The sequence below is a fragment of the Furipterus horrens genome, unplaced genomic scaffold (genome assembly GCF_987537825.1).
Source record: "Furipterus horrens unplaced genomic scaffold, mFurHor1.1.pri manual_scaffold_8, whole genome shotgun sequence".
NCBI classification, from domain to species: Eukaryota; Metazoa; Chordata; class Mammalia; order Chiroptera; family Furipteridae; genus Furipterus; species Furipterus horrens.
This window is the reverse complement of record NW_028327178.1, coordinates 60,729,778-60,746,508: the sequence shown is the minus strand read 5'-3', so window position 1 is coordinate 60,746,508 and position 16,731 is coordinate 60,729,778. Positions and strand designations below refer to the sequence as shown.

The window sequence follows — 16,731 nt, the reverse complement described above, 5'->3', positions numbered from 1 at the left end:
ACACTGCTTACAAAAGAAGTGTATTTACTATATGTCGTGAAATTTTCAGCAAATTATTATGAATAATAATGTTTTTATAAACATTTTTCATAAACTCTGCATTTCTCAGCAGAACAGCTTGGCATTTCTCACACGAATTTTAGCAATTATGCATGGCACTCAAAGGAGTAAGATCCTATTTTCAAAGCTTTGGGGTATATACATAAAAACAAACTTGCCAGTACAAATGGTAATTATAAAAGTTTTCAAGGAACAAACAAATGGCTTTCCACAGCACCAGCACCATTTTACATGTCCACCAACAATACAAAACAGTTCCAATTTTTCTACATCCTTGCCAACATGTTTTGGTTTTTGTATTTTATTAATAGTCATCAGTCAATGTGAAGTGGTATCTCATTTGTTGACTTGTATTTTCCTGGTGACTAAGTGCTGTTGTGCATTTTTCATATGTACATTGTCTCTGGAGAAATACCTCTTCAGCCCTAACCAGTGTGGCTCAATTGGTTGGGTGTTGAACCACAAAGGGTCACTGGTTTAATGTCCAATCGGGTCACATACCCACGTTGTGGGTTCAGCCCAGGTTTGGTCCCTGGTCAGGGGTGCATGTGAGAGGCAGCCATAGATGTTTCTCACTTCAATGTTTCTCTCCCTCCCTTCCCCTCTCCCTAAAAGTAAAATGAAGAAATGTCTATTCAGGTCCTATGCCCACTTTTAATAGGGTTGCTTGTCAACTGTTGTTGAATTGGAGTTCTTAAAAAATTCTGAATATGAGGATCCACTACTTCCCAAGTGCCTCCTCCACCACGGTGACCTTAAGTCACCTGTGCCACCTGCTGAAGCTGGCCCTTCAGTGTGGGGCCCTGGCAGTGCCAGGCCAGGCCAGCACCATGTGTGCGTCCTGCGATGACGAGCACTGTGCTCAGTCCATGCATGAGTTCTCAGCCAAGGACATTGATGGGCACATGGTTAGCCTGGTTTTCTCATTTATTTTTTCTAAAAAAAATTTTGTAGGTATGCTTAGTTAGAATTGTTAGTAAAGTCAGCATAGTTAGTATAATTATTTAGAATACTATAGTTGATTAGTACCAGGGTTTTTGTGTGCATTGTCACCAACATGGCCTTGCCCTGAGACAAAACAAACATAAACTACACTCAGCGTGTCGACCTGCACACCCGATATGCTCGGTGGGGTTTACAGATCCTGGCTTTCCCTTGCAGCCCGTTCGGGAGGTAGTGCCATCAAATGAACTTCACCAAGTTCCTCATTGACAAGAATGGTTGCATGGTGAAGCAGTATGGTCCCATTTAAAAGCCCCTGATCATAGATAAGGAGCTGCCCTGCTACCTGTAGCTCCACAAAGTGTGTACCACCCATTCAAGTCCACCAACTATGCCCCTCGGAGCGTTCCACCTGGTATCCACGACAGTCTAAAAAGCAGTCCACTGGTGGGGCCCTCAGAACCTGATGTGCAATCCTGCTGGAGAAAGGCCCTCAGCCAGACCTGGCTCAGAACTTGGCATCCCCAACCCCTGTCTTGTGGGAATAAAAGACACAAACTGAAAAAACAAATAAATAAAAATCAAAATTTTGAATATTATTATCAAGTGTTTTCTTTCATTGTATGGGTTTCTTTTTTACTCTCCTTGATAGTGTCCTTTGAAGCACAAAAGTTTTTATTTTTATATAGTATAATTTACCTATTTTTTTGTCATTGCCTATGCCTTTGGTTTCATACCCACAATAATTCAGTGCCAAATCCACTGTCAAGAAAAACTTCCCCTATGCTTTCTTCTAAAAGTTTCCTAGTGTAACTATCAAAACTTTAGGTATTTGATTAAATTTTATTTATTTTTTTGTATACGGTGATAAGTAAGGGTCCAACTCATTCTTTACCAGGTGGATCTTTTCCCAGCACCACTACCATTTGCTGAAGACACTGTGACCTTTCACCACTGAAAAGACTTGGCACCTTTATCAAAATTCACTTGACCATGTATATGAAGATTATTTTGGGGTTCTATATTCTATTTCATTGGTCTACACATGTATCCTTATGCAAGTACCACATTGTTTTGATTACTGTAGCTACTGTAGTAAGGTTTAAAATCAGGAAATGGAAGACCATGAACTGTTTTGAGCTTTCAAGACTGTTCTGACTACACAGGGTCCCATGATTTTAGGACCAGTTTTTCTATTTATGCAAAAAAGTAATTGGGATTTTGATAAGGATAATGCCATCCTTAAAATAACCTATGAACACCTCATATCTTTCCATTTAATTTCTTTCAAAAATATTTTAGTCTTTTACTCACCAAGTTATATTTACTCCTAAGTACGTATTTTATTCTTTTTGGTGCCAAGGAATTGTTTTCTTAATTTCCTACTTGGATTGTTCTTTAGTATATATAAATACAACTGGTTTTCTGTGTATTCATTTTCTATCTTGCAACTTTGCCAAAATAGTTTATTAGCACTACTAAGTTTTTACTGTTTTTACAGTACAAAATCTTCTGCATGCTCTACATATAAGATCATGTAATCCACAAGAAAAATCATTTTACTCCTTCCTTTCCAATCTGAATGACTTTTACTTCTTTTTCTTGCAGAAGTGCTCTGCCTAGAGCTTCCAATACTATGTTGAACAGAAGTGGTGAATGTGGGCATCCTTGCCTTTTTCCTGATCTTAAGACACAAAGCTATCAGTCTGTCATCATTAAGTATAATGTTTACTGTGAGTTATGGCTTTTATGATGTTGAGGTAATTTCCTTCAATTCCTTATGTTGAGATTTTTTATCATGAAAGGGTGCTGAATTTTGTCAAATGCTTTTTATGCACCAAAAGAGACAATCCTGGTCTTTTCCCTCCATTCTGTTAATGTGGTATATTATACCGATCACTTTGTAAATGTGAAACCATCCTAGCATTCTAAAAATAAATCCCTCTTAGTCATGGTATATATAATCCTTTTATATGCTACTGAATTTGATTTGCTGGTATTTCTCTCAAGACTATGGCATTGTTCTTACGCGATACTTCTCTGTAGTATTCTTTTTTGGAGTGTTTGTCTGGCTTTGGTATCAGAGTAGTGCTGGCCTCATAGAGTGAGTTCGGAAGTGTTCCCCATCTTCGATTTCTGAGAAGAATTTAAGGACTGGTGTTAGTTCTTTAAATATTTTGTCAGAATTTACCAGTAAAGCCATCAGGTCCAAGGCTTTTTCTTGGTCAGGAGGTTTTTGATAGCTGATACAATATGATTTTCTATTTCATACTAAATCACTTTCCTTTTTAATTAATTTATATATATTTTTAAGATTTCATTTATTTTTAGAGAGAGCGGGTAAGAGAAAGGAAGGGAGAGAAACATCAATGTGTGGTTGCCTCTCACGCTCCTCCAACTAGGGACCTGGCCTACAACCCAGGCATGTGCCCTGACTGGGAATCAAACCTGAGACCCTTTGGTTCACAGACCTGCACTCAAATCCACTGAGCCACACCAGCCAGGGCTCTTTCTTTAATGATGAACTATATTTAAGTAAAAAGACTCTTCCAATCATGTCACCTAGAGCTCATTTCACCCACTGTTCTCTTTGGCCACCAGTTTTCTTGTCTCTCTCTTCAGCAATGGTGAGGCAGATACCCTTTCCACAGGGAAGGTAAATCCAGTTACTTTTGCCAATAACAAAAATGTTGGACAGCTGTGTGACCTGAGGACACAGTTAGAAAGGGGAAGGAAGGGAGATGGAGAGAAACATCACTATGAAAGAGGAACATCAATCAGTTCACACACACACACACACACACACACACACACACACACACACACACCCCACCCCCAAATGCAGACTAAACTCACAACCTAGGCATGATCCCCTGACTGGGAATCGAACCTGTGAACCTTGGGTCCATGGGACAATGCTCCAACCAACTGAGCCACAGCAACCAGGGCACCACCAGCATCTTTCGCATGAACTACATCAAGAAAAACAGGGTGTCCCAATCTGTTGGTTATCATGCCAATTCTTCCTAGGTTAACGCCTCCAGTCACCAACAGAGGTTACCAGTGTCAAACTTGAAGAGACTAGTTTAGATAGTTTGTGTCAGTTTCATCCAGATTATCCAATTTGTTGGTATACAAATGTTCACAGATCTCCTTTCTTGTTTCTTGCTATAGAATCAGTAGCAACATCCCACTTTCATTTCTAATTTTATTAATATAAACCTTCCTTTTATTCCCTTAGTCAATCTAGCTTAAGGTCTGTCTGTTCTAATGTTTATTATTTCCTTTCCTTCTACTATGTTTGGGTTTAGTTTGTTCTTCTAGTTCCTTAAAAGTTAGATTGTTAATGTGAGATCTTTTTAAATGTTGCTATAAATCTTCCTCATCCTTTAGCACTGTTTTGCTGTGTCCTGTTTTATTATTCTATGTTTTCATTTTATTTGTCTCTTAAGGATTTTTATTTTTTAAGCATGTTTTATTGGTTATGCTGTTACAGGTGTCTCAATTTTCTCCCGTTGCCTCCCTCTGCCCGGTACAACCCTTCCTTCCAGCAGCGCCCCCCTCCCACCTTGGTTCATGTCCATTGGTCGTGCATATAAGTTCTTTGGCTTTTCCCTTTCTTATATTGTTCTTAACATCCCCCTATCTTGTACCTACCAATTATGCTTCTTAATCCCCGCACCATTTTACTCTCTTCTCCCTCTACCTCATCCAAGCTGATAACCCTTCAAATGATCTCCATACCTATGATTCTATTCCTGTTCTCGTTGTTTTTCTTAATTTTTTTTTTTTAGATTCAGTTGTTGATAGTTGTGAGTTTGTTATCATTTTAATGTTCATAGTTTTTATCTTTTTCTCAAATAAATCCCTTAATATTTCATGTAATAATGGCTGGTGATGATCAATTCCTTTAGCTTTAACCTTGCCTGGGAAGCATTTTATCTACCCTTTCATTCTAAATGATAGCTTTGCTAGATACAGTAATCTTGGTTGTAGGTCCTTGCTGTTCAACACTATGAATACTTCTTGCCTACAGTTTCTTTTGAGATACCAGCTGATAGTCTCCTATTTTTAAATTTCCCCTGTGGTTTCTTCTTTGGCCCATTGGTTCTTTAAGAGTGTGCAAATATCCACAAATTGTGTCTTCTGCAATTTTCCTCTTGATTTCTAACTTCATCTCCTTGTCACTGGAAAACTTACTTTGTACGATATCTACCTTTTAAAATTTATTCAGACTTAAACTGAATCCTAACATATGGTCTATTCTGGAGAATGTCCATGTCCACTTGAGAAGAATATATTGGGTTGGCCAAAAAGTCTGTATGGTTTTTCCGTAAAATAGAAGACTTATTCTTCCTATTCACCGATAACTGTACTGATTTGGATATTTTGAGTATGTTGGCTATCTCCCGCTATTGATTTCTAGTGGGTATAGGCCAGGGGTGCTGCTAAACATCTTCCAATGCATAAGACAGCCCCACAGCAAAGAACTATTTGGCCAAAATGTCTACAGTACCAAGAAACTTCACAAACAACTCTGACAAATTCGATTAGTCACAGCACATTCTTCATATACTACACTAACCTTTTTTGCATTTCAGTTGCATTTTTACCTTTCTCGAAATAATAAAGCATAATATGCCAAAAATATTGTGTATCTCCTTCGATCTTCAATATTAAAATGGCTGCACAAAAATTCACCAGTTTTGGTAAGTTTTTTTAAATGCACGCTGACATGACAGCTGTCACAGTACAATATAATAAAATTGGGTCGAATGAAGTTAAAGACACCAAGCTCTATTAGAGCCATCATATGGAAAAACTAAACAAATTTTTTGGCCAACCCAATATATTCCGTTGTTGCGTAGGGTGGTCCTGTGTATATCTGTTAAGATATAATTGTTTGTTTTATTGTGTTCTTCAAGTCCTCTATTTCCTCATCCATCTTCTTTTTGGTGCAATTTGTATGTTTTATAAAAGTATTTCCCTTCAGTTGTTAATTACTGTTTCATATATTTTTGATGGCCTGTCATTTGGGTGTGCAAATATCACTGCTTTTTCTTCTTACTGTAATGAACCTTTTATTAATATATAATGTATTTGTCTCTTGTAAGCTTCTGTTTTAAAGTCAATTTTGTCTGAAGTTGGTACCATCACCGCTGCTCTTTTAATGACTATCTGCCAGCATTATTTTTTCCATCCTTTTTTGTTCAGCCTATTGTGTCTGCGGATTTAAAGTTATTCTCTTATATATAGCAAATATATCATGTTTTTCTATCCAATCTATCAATCTGTTTCTTGACTGTTTAATCCATTTACATTTAAAGTAATTACTGATAAAGAAGAGCTTCTATCTTTGCTGTTTGCTTTCTATATGCCTTACATCTTTTCTGTCCCACACTGTATGTATAGCTGTCTTCTTTTGCCTTTAGTTGATTTTTTATAGTGAAATATTTTAATTACCTTCTCATTTTCTTTTGTGTATATTCTATAGCTATTTTCTTTCTGGTTACCCTGAGATTACATTTGAGTATAATACCAGCTTAATTTCAATAACATAAAACCTCTAATACTACAGTTCTGACCCCACCCACTTATTACAAAAGCACATCTTTATGCATGTGTCCAAAAATAAAGAACATTAGTCTCTCAAATCAAGGAGAGTCACAAACCAATATTACAATAGCTTTAATAGTCATCGTGTATTGACACTTAGCTAAGATCTTTATTTTTTCATAAGGCTTTCATTTACTGTCCAATGTCCTTTCATTACAACCTAAAGGACCTTCATGTAGGGCAGGTCTGTTGATAAAGAACTCTCTCAGCTATGGTTCATTTGGGAATGTCTTAATGTCTTCCTCATTTCTGAAGGACAGTTTTGCCAGATATAGGATTCTTGGTTGACAGCTTTTTTCCTTCAATACTTTGAATACATGAACCCACAGCCCTCAGGCCTCCAAGGTTTCTGATGCGATCATGTTCATGAACTTATGGGCAAATTTATGATGAGGGCTATCTTACTCTTAGCTTTATGGATTTTAACAAATGCCTTATTCTGTCTTATGCAACAGAACATTTTTCTACAGTACTGTGATATCAGTTAAGTTGTAGCATAATTTGAGGCCAGAGTTTGAGTAAAATATTTTACATGTAGAGACTGTAAGGTTTTAAAAGGCTAGAAATTGTTATAGATTTTCAAATTATAAATAAAAAAATCATGAAAGACCGTATAGATTTTAATTTCTAATAATATAAATACTTAATATCCCATATAAACAAAAAGCTCTTTGGGATCTTTTGGGGAGTGGGGATAAAGGAGTCTGAAGAGTGAAATGTGCAAAAAACATGTTGGTTTATCCCATCACGATTGGTGCTTTTCTTGCTCTGACCTTAGATGGTACCTTTTGTTTTTAATTTTTAAGAATTTACTTATTCATTTTAGAAAGAGGGGAAGGGAAGGAGAGAGGGAGAGAAACATGTGCAAGAGAAGCATAAATTAGTTGCCTCTTGCATGCCCCCAACTGGGGACCTGGCCCACAACCCAGGCATGTGCCCTGACTGGGAATTGAACCGGCGACCTATAAAGCTGCCATTTGTGATGGAGTTACAAGAAACTCCTATATAAGATCCTGGTTGGACTAAATGAAGTCTTCGGTGTTTACAGCCCAGGAAGCTATTTATGGTGACCTGCTAGACTTGAACCAGTCAGCTTTTCTTTTCTCGATTTTCTTTTTTCTCTTTATTATTTTTTTCTTTATTATTCCTTTTACTTATTTTTGTTTTATTTTTATATTCATTTTTCTCAACTTTTCTGGTTTTATCATTTATTTTCTCTCAAAAAATTTTTGTTAGTATGCTTAGTTAGAATTGTTAGTGTAGTCAGCATAGTTAGTATATTTAGAATACTATAGTTGATTAGCATGGTTAGTAAGCACAGTTAGCACTGTTAGTGACATTAGCAGGTCACCATGTTACAGGGTCTTGCGGCCATTGTCAGCTGACAAAGTGTTTCATATTGACAATTACAAGCGTCTGAATACCATTAGTCAGGGAAAACACTGTCAAGTTGAAGTTGGCCCAGCACTTCCTGACTCTGACAGGTGGCTGTCAAGGTCATTAAGAATCAGCAGATATCCAGCCTCCAAGGACTTCTGCATGAAGTCCATTGCATAAAGGCCTTGAATTGCCCTACTAAATAAGTTCTTTGAGGTGACTGACACTGAGAAAAAATCCCTAATTACAAAGTACAATAGCAAAGGAGACATACTTAATTATTTACAGCAACGGCCCCCAACTTTTTTGGCACCAGGGACCTGTTTTGTGGAAAGAGGAGTGGGGAGATGGAGGTGGAGCTCAGATACGCCTTGCTCTCCCGCTGTGGATGGGGGATGGGGGTGGGCGGAGTTTCACTCACTTGCCCACTGTGGTTGGGGGGAGACAGGAGGCGGAGCTCAGGCAAGCTTCCCTCATGGCTGAGTTCAAAACGGGCCAAAGACCAGGGGTTGGGGATCCCTGATTTATAAAACCACAGCCATTATGACCAATGAGGTCCAAAGCAAATTCTGGAAGCTGGTACTGACTGTGTGCAGTACTGCCACCAGAAGAACATCATCCATAGGGACCTGAAGCAAGAGGACATGATTTCTGCTGCTGAGATGAATTTAAGAATTGCAGACTTTAGCTTCCACAATGACTTTATTGGCTATAAGCTAAACACATTCTGTGGCAGCCCCTCGTTAAGCTGCCCCAAAACTCTCTCAGAGCCAAAACTATGATGGTCCCACAGTAGATGTGTGCAGCCTGGGAGTTGTTCTGTACTTGGTGGTCACTGGGAACCTGTCTTTTGTAGGAGAGAAGTTTGGGAGCTGCAGCAGCAGATACTGAGTGGGCACTACCACATCTTCATGTGTTTAGAGTGTGAAAGTCTCATATAAATTGATGACTGCTGACCCAAGTGCCAGAGGAACTTTACAAGAAATAATGCGAGACCCATGACTAAAACATGGACCTAAAAGAGGACTTAGACATACTTAGCTTTCCTGTAATGACATGAACCCCTAGGTGAGAGAGGTGATGGTGACCATGGGCTTTGAGTGGGACCAGATCCAGGACATTAACAAGCAGGGGGAAGGCAGAATGACGGCCACATACCTGACCCTGAGTTCCAAGAAACCCAAGGTGAAGAACCATATCAGCATAGTAAGGCCCTACCTTTCCCCTGACCCAAATAGCTGCAGTCTTTCCACAATCACAAGGCTCAGCCAGAGGTCTCTGCACACGCAGTACAACGCAGCTATAGTGAGCATGCTATTCCTACCTGGTTCTGGGCTGGAAATCAGCAGCCTGAGGAGGACCAGGAATTCAGGGCAGAAGGAGAAAGAGTCTGCTAGTCCCCTAAACAATGCTGGAGTTGAGGATCGCCACCCCCAGACTAGCCCACAGCATAGTCCTGGGGCCTCCACTCCATCCACAGCATCAGTCACAACAGCATCAAGAGTGAAGCCCCAAGGGGAGGAAATGCTACCAGGGTGTGTCTACCACAAAAACTCACGCCAGGGTGGATAGTCGAATCATCTGATCCGCCCCGCCCCCTGCACCCGCTGCCACTGTCAGTGGTTGCCTAGAAAGTACCTGAATGTAATTTTTAAAATTGTGGATGGTCAAGGTAGGGTCATAACCTAAGAGTCTGGGGTGGTATAGGCACGCTCACTGTATTTTAAATGGAGAGCAAGAAGAAGCTGAGCTCCAGAGAGCCACTACATGGTGTGGGAGATCAGCAAGAGGCTGGACGCAAACACGTGCAGGTGGGAGTAGTGTAAGAAGTACATGCTGTGTGTGAAGGACCCAAGGTAAAAGGACAGGTTCCAGCAGATGTTTGATCCTCTGCACAGGATTAAACTCAGGTATGTATCCAGCCATCTACCTCTGTGGCCTTCACAGGCATTGTATTCAAAATACCTAGTGAGCTTAGAAGATGGCCTTGAGCCCCATGTGGGACAAAGAGAGGTTGCCCTAGCTACAGGTTAACCCCTCACCCCTCACCTGGGAGACACTTCAAAGACTGGACTGTTTTTCCTGGGGCCCTTATCCTCTCCCTTGTTTTTCTCTATCTTTTCCTCCATGTTTGTGGGGGAAGAAGGCAGTTCTGATAAAATACTTGGTTCTTCCAGATCTTTTAATAAACTTGATGCTCCAGAAAAATGTATCAGATAATGTTTTGCACCCTTCCTGCACAGAATTAGGGCTGTGCTTCCTCCAGTTTGAGAAAAAAGTGTAGTGATAATAGTATTTTGACTTAATCAGAACAACTAAATGGAAAAATTACACAAGAGAATTATTATGGGAACTCCCAACAGCAATGAATGTGGTTCTGAAGGGCAAAGGACTTGTGAACCACACCACAAGGCAGAAAGACAAAACTCTATGTTACCTTCCTACACTCCCATTACCTAACATTTTCAGAAGGACCAAGGGAGACTTTTGGTCCTGTGGCCTGTGTTAATTACAACCAAAAGGTCCACAAAGTTCTGTTAATTAGACTGTGTGTGGAGTCATAGACTTGGCATGAGTCTGTGACCCAAAGCAGCTCAAGGTGTCACTTACCTGTACAGCTGAGTTTCTGCCTATAAAGTGTGAGCTGGGCCTTTCCACTGCGCATTCTACTTTTCTACAGCAGTGGTATAGAGCAGTTCCACTAAAAGGCCTGACTCCACACATGGGCTGTTCAGCCAGGGGGAGGTTCCAGGGGAGCTCCATAGTAAGCCCGACTTCCCAGGGGGACAAGAGGATGATTCATGGTAAGAGTCAGCAACCCAGAGGAACAGAGGAAATGGCAGAAAGGTGGCACTGAAAAGGAGAGTTCCGGGCTCCCAGAGCCTAGTACTTCCATTTTAGGCGGTACTTTCTGTTTCAGACGTCCAGCAGTGAGCTTCCGTGTGGGCTCCTAAGGAGCCTCAGTGTCCAGAGGGCCTCACTAGTAGTACAAGCTGTAACAGGAGAGTTTAAGCCACTTATACACAAAGTAATCAGTGATAAAGGAAGGATTTATTTCTGCCATTTATGGATTTTTTTTCTATATTTTTATGTACCATTTTTATTCCCTCTTCTTTTCTGTACATTTATTATTTTCTTAGTGGTTACTTAGGAAATTACAATTAATACCTAAAACTTTTAATAACACAGTTTAAATAATATCAACTTAGTTTCAATAGTATACACTCTGTCCTGGCCAGTGTGGCTCCCTTGGTTGGAGTGTCATCCCATGAACTGAAAAAGTTGCAAGTTCAATTCCCAGTCACGGCACATGTCTATGCTGTAGGTTCGGTCCGCAGTTCAGGGCACATAAAACAGGCAACTGATTGTTGTTTATCTCTCACATAAATATTTCTCTCCCTCCCTCTCCCTTCTATCCCCCCCTCTCTAAAATACATAAGAATATCCTTGGGGAAGATAAAAAGAGTGCATTCTGCTCATTCTTTTTTTTTTTTTTATTCTCACCTGAGGATATGTTTATTGATTTGAGAGAGAGTGGAGGAGGTGGAAAGAGCGAAAACAACATCGAGGTGAGAAACCTAGGTAGGTGCCATGACCAGGAATAGAACTCACAACCTTTTGGTGTACAGAACCAGGTTCCAAAACAATAAGCCACCAGCCAGGGCTACACTCTACTCTTATACATCTCTGGTCCTTATTGCTTTACGTTATTACAGGTTACATCTGCAAAAATTGTGTGCTTAAGGTAAACATAACTTTTATGTTTTATCATATAAGAAAAAAAGACAAAAAAGGACAATATTGGCTTTTATACCTACCAGTGTAATTAATTTTACCAGTATTATTTCTTCTTATAGCTTTGAGACAGTGTGAACATCTTTTCATTTCAGACTCAAGACTTTAAGGAATTCAACTTCCAGCCAAGATAAGAAGCATAGGTAGACACGTTTCACCTCCCTCCACAACCATAAGAAGGTATACAAATACTTCAAAACTAAAAACAACCATAACTACCAGAAAATCAAACTGCATGTAAGTCTAACAAACAAAATATAAAGAAGTAATACTCATCCAGACAGGTAGGAGGGGCAGAGCCAGGGTGGAGAGGACACGGTGTGGTGGCGGTGGTGATGGTGGTGGTGGTGGTGGTGGCGGCGGCAGCAAGGTAGTGGCCGTGGCTGGCTAGCGGAAAGCGAAGTCATATGTTATAAAAGTCTGAGGGACTCCTGGGGAGCAACCCCAGCCCCAGACCAGACTGCATAGCTCACTGTTCTAGCGTCAGGGAAAATAAAGCCTCATTGCTTCTGACTTAAAAAACAAGTATGGGGTTAGGGTGGTGGAAGAAACGACTGGTCTCTCATCAGAGTCTGTTTGTTTAGAGGATCCCCATGGTCCTAGAACATCTGTAAACCCATCTACCCCGGGAACCACAATGAGGACAACAGCTAGAGGTGTGCCAGTCCCATATGGGAAGTGGGAGAAGTGCCTGGAAAAGGAGTGAGTGCTGAGCAAGTGGCATTGTTCCCTCTCAGACCCCTCCCCCACATATAGCACCACAACGTGGTGAAATGGGTCGCCCTGCACTGACGAATACCTAAGGCTCTGCCCCTTACACCATAACAGGTGCAAAAGCTCTACCTAAGACACAGAGGGAAAAAGGAAGAGAAAGAAATTGAAAGCTTATGTGAAAAAATAATGAAGGAAAACCTCCCAAATTTGGCAAGGGAAATAGACATACAAGTCCCAGAAGCACAGAGTCCGAAACAAGTGACCCAAAGAGGACCACACCAAGACACACTATAATTAAAATGCAAAGCTTAAAGATAAAGAGAATCCTAAAAGCAGCAGAAAAAAAGAAGAGTTACCTACAAAGGGGCTTCTATAAGACTATCAGCTGATTTCTCAAAAGAAACTCCAGTTAAGAAGGGACTGGCAAGTAGTATTCAAAGTGATGAAAAGCAAGGACCTACAACCAAGATGACTCTATCCAGCAAAGCTATCATTTAGAACAGAAGGGCAGATAAAATGCTTCCCAGAAAAAGGCTAAAGGAGTTCATCATCACCAAGCCCTTACTATATGAAATGTTAAAGGGACACAGTTAAGAAAAAGAATATCAAAACTATGAACAGTAAAATGACAACAGATTCACAACTATCAACAAATGACTCTAACATGGACAACGGGAAGGGATATGATTGTGGGAGAGGGGGTGGGTTGGGTGGGGGAGAGAAATTGGGGGAAAAGGGGACAACTGTAATTGAAAAACCAAAATTAAAAAATTAAAAAATAAAATAAAAAAAAATAAAAACAAATGACTCTAAAAACAAACTAAGCAAACAACTAGAACAAGAAGAGAACCATAGATATGGAGATCATATGGAGGGTTATCAGGAGGGAGGGGGAAGGAGGACAATGGGGGAATATATGCAGGGATCAAGAAGCATAACTGGTAGGTGCAAAATAGACAGGGAGGCATTAAGAATAGTAAAGTAAATGAAGAAGCCAAAGAACCTGCATGCATGGCCCATGGACATGACCTAAGTCATGCTGAAGGAACGGGTGGTACCAGATAGAGGAGGCAAAGGGGGGAAAAATGGGACAACTGTAATGGCATAATCAATAAAATATACTTAAAAAAAAAAAAAGTGGTGGTTGAAAAGGAGCATGATACAATATACTTCAAGGGTCTTTATTCTGGGAACAAATGCCCAGTGCTCTGAAGCTGCAGCTGGATTTAAAACTTCTAACTCTGTGCCTAGCACACATCAGGAACTTGAATGTTTCCTAAAATATTCAGCTTCCTTTATCGTGGTAGAAACTCCTTTCTGGAAGCATATCTAAGAAAAGATACAAACATGCAGGGAAAGTACTTAGCTCTCACTCCTGAAACCTTCTGTCTCTAAAACATGCTATTTTTAAGGCAATTAATTTCTATCACTAGGTTAGGACAGGAATTACAATTTTTGGAAAATTGATGTTCAAACAGCCAGCTATTTTCAACAAACAAGTCCATCCTGCAAAAATAACCAAACTATAGGGGAAGTTGAGAACTTTTATATTGCCAAAAATTGATACAAACTAGGGTAGCATAATGTGCCAGAACGCCCAGGTATATTTGCTTAATGCTGTTTTTCAGGTGTTGGCCCCTCTTTCTCTATCACCAACTCTACTGAGCTTGCCCAAATCCACCCTGCAAGCCTGTCAAATAGCCACAGCCATCATCTTAGACCAAGCTTGCACACATTATACTGTGCTATTTTGGATGTAAATCCTTTCAACCAGAATAAACACCCTTGTATTTTTTTGTCATTTCCATTCAAATATTTAAATATGAAGAGATTATCAAGATGAAATAGTTAATGTGAAAATGAGAGCTTTTAGCCACATCACAGTACTACTTACCCAAGCTCTTAAATAACATGACTAAAAAAAATGCAAAGCCCGCTACACTTGAAATCACCCAAGTAGTATTGTATATAATGCTAGTTTTCCTCCTGTATTGAGTCCCAATTATTTCTCAAGGCCTACCACCATCTCAAATCAATCACTGCCAGGAAGACTGCCTGCTTCTAGGTCCTGCCATGAAAACCCAAGTGGGAGTAAAGCTGCCCCTACTTCAAAATACATATTCAAAACACATAAATACATACCAGGTAGATTTACATGTATTATTAGTGAACATTCTGAAATGTAAATGTTTTTAAAAAGTAGAATACATAACAAAGTACACTCTTGTGTCTATTAGCTTCCATCCTATGAAAATTTTCATAAGTCAAAGCCAAGCAAATTTATGGGTTCACTATGATCTCTACGTGGGAGACTGAAATGGGACAAAGACTTGTTTTCAAGGTTTCCTTTTATACAACTGGGTTTATCACAAAAATGAACATTCAGAAGCCCGCTGACAAATCTTTTTTCATACTTCATCATCACTCTTTGTAGGTGGATCTTCACATGTCACACAGCCAAACGGAAAAATTCTTCCAGGACACGAACTTAGTTCTTTGGCATTTCCCTAGCACAGCACACAGCAAAATGCATCCTTTGGGTGCCTGCATGTTCAGCTGAGTATACTTTTACTTTTAAGTTCTCTACGAAATCAGTGGGAAGCAAAAAAACAAAACAAAACAAAAAAACCTACTTTTCAGATTTTTACATACATTGTTTGATTCAGCCTGTGAAAAATCGCATGTGAAGTTATTCATTAACTGTGTATACCATCTACCCAAGGAAGGGCTATGTTACAGAGGTGGCCAAGATGAGCTCCTCCCCTCCCCTCCCTCCCTCACAAGAGGAACCTTTTCAATACTACTGTAGGGGCACCAAATATTCCCTGTAAAAAGTTTCAAAGGTCTGCTAAATATGTAAATATGTAGGGGCTTCAAATGTTCTTTGTAAGAAGTAGAAAGGACTTGCTATAAAGGCCTTGGAAAAAGGAATGTAAGAAGGAGTGTTATAGCAATTAGTGATTTACAAGCTAAAAGCACCTCAGCCTCTATCACCTCCCATTTGCTTGCTTGTGTCTGGTTTATAACATTTGTGAAGGTTGTGCTTTGCAGAATGTCTAGCCCTTTGAAGATAAATTGCTTCACAGGGAGTTCATCCCTGGCTGAAGAGCTATGCTGCCGTCGAAGATAAACTTTAGCCTTGCGAATTTCTGTTCCTGTTACTGCCAAGACATTCCTGCAGTCCTGCCCAGCCCCCTCTTCCTAAGGCTGTTTCCCGCCAAAGAAGAAACAAAGAGACTGCACCAGTATAAAAACCCAGCTTTTAGACTCCATTGTAGGTTGGAGCATGTTAGAGACCAGCTCAGGGTCTGCCCAACTCCTGGCCATCATTAAAAATCCTTTGCTTACTTTATACACCGCTTCAGAGTGTTCAATCTCGCCTATTTAGCCGTAACATTTTTTGGAGGCCCCAGCGAGATGCCTCTGTAAAGCGGTGCCGCCTTCGGTGAGCCCCTGGGGCTTCGTGCGGTCCCATGTGTCTAGCTGACATGTGGCAGGACAGCAGCCGCAAGCTCTGGTTGGGAGCAATTCCCTGCGCCTTCAGGAGACACTCGGGAGCTGCTGGAGGCCCTGACGGCCCAGTCTAGAGTAAGCAAAGGACAGAGGACAGCCTTGGCGACAGGTGAGTGGCAACCCATTTGGGCAGCTGACTTGGGCCACTGCCACTGAGACTTGGTCTCTTTTGTCCTCTGGACGCAGAGGTACATATTCCCGAACAGGGAATTTGTTGAAGCCGGCTCGGCTAGCTTCGTTTGGATCATATAGAGCTCTTTTGGTTTGGGGTTGTGCTGCCTGTAGCCGAGGCTGTTCGTCTAATCTCAGAAGCCTAGGCGGGGTTTGGGTGGGATTGTTTAACCTCTGAGTGAATGTGTGAGTGAATGTTAAGGTTAAAGTTAAAAAGTCATCTCTTCCTTTTGCATGACTCCATGGACGGACTCTAGCCTCGCAGGAGGAGGCCGAGCGGGCATTTGTTTGGTTTCCTTTGGGAGCTTCCAGCCCGTGTTTGTCTGCGCTGTGAAGGGGGAATTGCTCCTGTGCCTTGTGTTCCTGCTCCTAATTGTAATCCAAATTAAGTGCATGTTTGTAGCAGTCACCTTAGCCAACATAAGGGGATGCCAGTCTAAGCCTGCACCCACAGTTCTTGACTGTGTGCTCCGGAATTTACCCAAATTCTGAGGACAAAACCCCTTCATGATCTCTGACACCCTGGAAACATTTTGTAGGTCA

The 16,731-nt window shown here is 40.5% G+C and overlaps 1 protein-coding gene and 1 pseudogene across 1 annotated transcript in view; one reads left to right on the top strand and one right to left on the bottom strand.

The window, feature by feature from the left end:
• LOC150003019 (ras-related protein Rab-7a) overlaps nucleotides 1-16,731 on the bottom strand; it is a 114,221-nt gene that overhangs the window by 61,952 nt on the left and 35,538 nt on the right. The window lies entirely within an intron of this gene.
• Nucleotides 816-1,354, top strand: LOC150003021 (phospholipid hydroperoxide glutathione peroxidase GPX4-like; annotated as a pseudogene).